The sequence below is a fragment of the Hemiscyllium ocellatum genome, chromosome 28 (assembly GCF_020745735.1).
Source record: "Hemiscyllium ocellatum isolate sHemOce1 chromosome 28, sHemOce1.pat.X.cur, whole genome shotgun sequence".
Taxonomy (NCBI): Eukaryota; Metazoa; Chordata; class Chondrichthyes; order Orectolobiformes; family Hemiscylliidae; genus Hemiscyllium; species Hemiscyllium ocellatum.
In genome coordinates this window covers 2,453,515-2,458,869 of record NC_083428.1, presented here as the reverse complement: position 1 = coordinate 2,458,869, position 5,355 = coordinate 2,453,515, and positions in this window count along the sequence as shown.

Genomic DNA, 5,355 nt, shown 5'->3' with positions numbered 1-5,355 from the left:
AATGAGTATGAGCGCCCCGCTTTACGCCGGCTTTATAGAGTGGCGGATACTGGTTCCCATAGCTACCGGTGACCAATCAATGGCGTGAGTGGGCGGGGCCTATTTAAAGGGGCAGGGAGCCGGCGCCTCCCTCTGCTTGAACCCACAGCCAGGGAGGTGAAAACTCTTTCGTTGGAGATTGGTGTATTTTTCCAAGGCGTTACATGTAATCTGAGCCAGCAAAACCTGTTAAACGCTCAAGGCTATGTTTTGGCTGTTTACTTTATGACCAGTCAATGGAATGCTCTGAGATGCAAAGTCATGAACAGAACATTCTGGAGTCACTGTAAATTTCCACAAGTACAAGACCATCATTGATGTGTGCAATAGTGCACAGTGCGCTGCAATAACTCACCCTGGCTCCTTCAACAGCACTTTCCACACAAAATCCCAACCACCAAAGTGAATAAGGGGAGCAGTTACATAGGGGTGCCATCACTAGGAAGTTCACTTCTAAGCTACACAGCATCCTGACTAGGAACTACAGCACCAAGCCAAGACCTGCTGGAGGTGTATGCCAGTATGCTTCAGGCGGGTACCATGAGTGAATCCATGACGAAAGGCATCATCACCCTCATCTACAAGCGGAAGGGGGAGAGGGAGGAACTCAAAAATTGGAGACCGATCTCACTGTTGAATGCGGATTACAAAATTCTGTCAAAGGTAATCGCCAACCAGGTCAGGTCTGCTCTGGGGTCGGTGATTCACCCTGACCAAACCTGTGTGTACTGGGCAGGAAGATCGCTGAGAGTCTCACACTCCTCAGGGATACGATCGCCTACGTGCAGGACAGAGGGTTGGACACCTGCCTTATCAGCCTGGACCAGGAGAAAGCCTTTGACAGGATATCACACAGGTATATGAGAGATGTTCTCTCCAAAATGGGCTTTGGCGAGGGAATCTGCAATTGGATCAGACTGCTCTACAACAACATTGTCAGTGCAGTCTCAATCAATGGGTGGGAATCAGATAGCTTCCCAGTCAGATCTGGAGTCAGGCAGGGCTACCCTCTCTCTCCTGCCTTGTTTGTGTGCTGCATAGAGCCATTTGCCGAGTCCATCAGGAAGGATGCGAGCCTGAGAAGGGTGACTATTCCTGGCAGCGGGGGCCTGCAGGTCAAGGCCTCCCTGTACGTGGATGACGTCGCCGTTTTCTGTCGGATCTGCTGTCCGTGCACAGACTCATGTGCATATGTGACCAGTTTGAACGGGCCTTGGGGGCCAAGGTAAACCGAGTCAAGAGCGAGGCCATGCTCTTCGGGAACTGGGCCGACCAATCCTCGATCCCCTTCACTGTCAGGACCAACCACCTGAAGGTTCTGGGTATTTGGTTCGTGGGGACTGGGGCGTGCGCCAAGTCTTGGGAGGAGTGTATCAGCAAAGTGAGGCAGAAACTGAACAGATGGAAACTACGGTCTCTCTCCATCGCGGGAAAAAACCTGGTCATCAGGTGTGAGGCACTGTCACTGCTGTTATACATGGCACAGGTCTGGCCTATTCCCAGAACCTGTGCCGCTGCAGTCACCCAGGCCATCTTCCAATTTATGTGGAGGTCAAAGATGGACCGGGTCCAAAGGGACTCGCTGTACAAAGATCTGGGCAATGGGGAAAAAATATACCCAATGCCACCCTCACCCTGATGGCCACCTTTGTGTGTAGCTGCATCAAGCTGTCCGTGGATCCCCGGTACGCAAACACCAAGTGTCCTGAGGTTCTACCTGTCCCTGGTGTTGCGAAGGATGGGCCTGGCCTCGCTGCTGCGGAACGCTCCGAGTAGTTGGATCTTTCCATATCACCTGTCCTTCGTGGAGAAGTTTATGAAGAAAAACACCTTTGACCACAAGTCCATCAGGAAGTGGTCAGCATGTAGTGTCCTTGAGACCCTTCAGGAAAAGGAGAGGGCGGATCCTATCAAAAGTCATTTGGCAGAATGCCTCATCACCGGAACTTTCCAACAAGCACCAAGACATGGTTTGGCTGGTGGTGAGAAGAGCTCTGCCTGTGAGATCCTTTATGCACGTCCGGACTCTCAGCCGCACCGCACGCTGCCCTTGAAGCAGCTGCTGGGGGGGTGGGAGGGAGACTGTCACACACCTCCTTCTGGAATGTGCCTACGCAGAAGAAGTCTGTAGAGGAAAGCAGTGGTATTTGTCGAGGTTCGTCCCGAGCAGCGCTGTGACTCGGGACTCCGTGCTCTGCGGCCTGTTCCCCAGGATGCACACCGAGACGAACATCAACTGCGCCTGGAGGATCATCAACTCGGTGAAGGGCGCTCTCTGGGTGGTTCGAAACCTGTTGATCTTCCAGCTGAAGGAGTTGACCCCGACTGAGTGTTGCAGACTGGCACATTCCAAGGTCCAGGACTACGTGTTGAGGGACGCGCTGAAGCTTGGGGCAGCTGCTGCCAAGGCGCGGTGGGGAAAGACCACCGTGTACCATCTGCCTGCCTAAAGAAGAACAGGGGGCTCACGCAGTCATTTGGGCTCTGCTGATGCCCCAGCTAAATATATGGGCATATGATTGATAAACGTACAGACCTGTATATAAAAGGGATAAATTCTAATCTCTGTATGTAAATGTTTACGTATGTATGGCATGACCAACTGTACAGACCATCAAATTATTTTATGAATAAAGTATATTTTTGAAATTAAAAAAAAATCCTTCATAGTGTCTGGCGTTAAAATCCTGAAACTCCCTTCTTAACAGGACGAGTATTCCTGCAACATGTGAACTGTTGTGCCAACTTGTGAAACCAATGTGAAACCCATCTAATCTACACAATTCTATTATCATCCATATGTTTATCCAATGACCATTTAAATGGCCTTAAAGGTGGTGAGTCTACTGCCGGTGTAGGCAGAGCGTTCCAAGTCCTTACTACTATGAGTAAAGTACCTATCTCTGACATCTGTCCCGTATCTATCACCCCTCAATTTAAAGCTATGTCCCCTCATGCTAGCCATCACTGTCCGAGGAAAAAAGCTCTCACTTTCTAACCCTCTGATCATTTTGTATACCTCTATTAAGTCATCTCTTAACCTTCTCTTTAATGAAAACAGCCTCAAATCCTTCAGCATTTCCTCATAAGACCTTCCCTCCTTACCAGGCAACATCCTGGTGGATCTCCTCTGCACCCTTTCCAAAGCTTCCACATCCTTCCTATAAAGTGGCGACCAGAACTGTATGCAATACTCCAAGTGCGGCTGCACCAGAGTTTTGTACAGCTGCAGCATGACCTCATGGCTCCGAAACTCAATCCCTCTACCAATAAAAGCTAAATCACTGTATGCCTTCTTAACAAACCTATCAACTTGGGTGGAAACTTTCAGGGATCTATGTACATGGACACTGAGATCTCTCTGCTAATCCACACTACCAAGAACTTACCATTAGCTCAGTACTCTTTCTTCCTGTTACTCCTTCCTCACACTTTTCTGCATGAAACTCCATTTTCCACCTCTCAGCCCAGCTCTGTAGCTTGTCTATGTCCCTCTGTAACCTGCAACATCCTTCCGCACTATCCACAAATCCACCGACCTTAGTGTCATCAGCAAAATTAGTAACCCATCCTTCTACACCCTTATCCAGGTCATTTATAAAAATGACAAACAGCAGTGGCCCCAAAACAGATCCTTGCAGTACACCACTAGTAACTGAAATCCAAGATGAACATTTCCCATCAACCACTACCCTCTGTCTTCTTACAGCTAGCCAAGTTCTGATCCAAACTGCTAAATCACCCTCAATCCCATGCGTCCATATTTTCTGTAATTGCCTACAGTAGGGAACCATATCAAATGCTTTATTGAAATCCATATCCACCACATCAACCGTTTTACCTTCATCCACCTGTTTGGTCACCTTCTCAAAGAACTCAATAAAGTTTGTGAGGCACGGCTTACCCTTTACAAAACAGTGTTGACTATCCCTAATCAATTATTCCTTTCTAGATTATTAGAAATCCTCTCTCTTATAGTCCTTTCCAACATTTTACTCACAACCGAAGTAAGGCTCACTGGTCTATAATTACCAGGGTTATCTCTACTCCCCTTCTAGAGCAAGGGAACAACATTTGCTAACCTCCAATCTTCTGGGACTGTAGACAATGATGACATAAAAATCAAAGCCAAAGGCTCTGCTATCTCCTCCCTAACTTCCTAGAGAACCCTAGGATAAATCCGATCCGCCTAGGCAATGTACCTATTTTTACACTTTCCAGAATTGCTAACACCTCCTACTTGTGGACCTCAATCCCATCTAGTGTAATAGCCTGTATCTCAGTATTGTTCTCAACGACATTGTCTTTTTCCTGTGTGAACACAGATGAAAAATCACGAGGGGTCCACGCACAACTTCCCAATACTGTCCTTGACTGACCCTCATAGAGTCATAGAGAAGTACAACATGGAAACAGACCCTTGTGGGCCAACACACCCATGCCAACCAGATATCCTAACCTAATCTAATCCGATTTGCTAACACTTGGCCAATATCCCTCTAAATCCATCCTAGTCATAAATGCATCCAGATGCCTTTTAAATGCTGTAATTGTACCAGCCTCCACCACTTCCTCTGGCAGCTCATTCCATACACACAACACCCTCTGCGTGAACAAGCTGCCCCTTAGTTTCCTTTTATATCTTGCCCCCTCTCACCCTAAACCTGTCCCAATCCTGGCTCTTCTTAGCTCTCTTATTTGGTCCTTCCTGGCTAACTTGTATCTCTCAAGTGCCCACAGTTCCGTTGTTTGACCACCTCCTCCCTGCCTGACAGGTACATACTTATCATGGACAAGCAGCTGTTCCTTGAACAAGCTCCACATTTCAGGGGTGCCCGTTCCCTGCAGTTTCCTTCCCCATCCAATGCATCCTAAACCTTGCCGAATTGCATCATAATTGCCTTTCCCTCAGTTATAACTCTTGTTCTGCAGTATGTACCAAACCCCTACCATTGCTAAAGGAAACATAACCACTTTCACCATGGCAATTGGAAATGGGCAATAAATATTGGCCCACATTCTGTAAACAAATAACTGCTAACACCTCCTATTTGTGAATAGAAGGATCAACGATTCCTCAAGCCCTGCTCTACCATTAGTTTTTTTAAAAAATCCTGTGGACAATGTGAGCATTGCTGTCTAAACCAGTGTTTAACTGCCAAAAAGGGTGCTGGCATTGTCATCTGCCATACTGACCTCGATGAGCTTTCGAACATCTCTATTTCCACCAATGGGAAGACAATGGCCTGGTAGTATTAACACTAAGACTATTAATCCAGAAACTCACTAAGTTTCTGGGGACCCTAGTTTGACTCC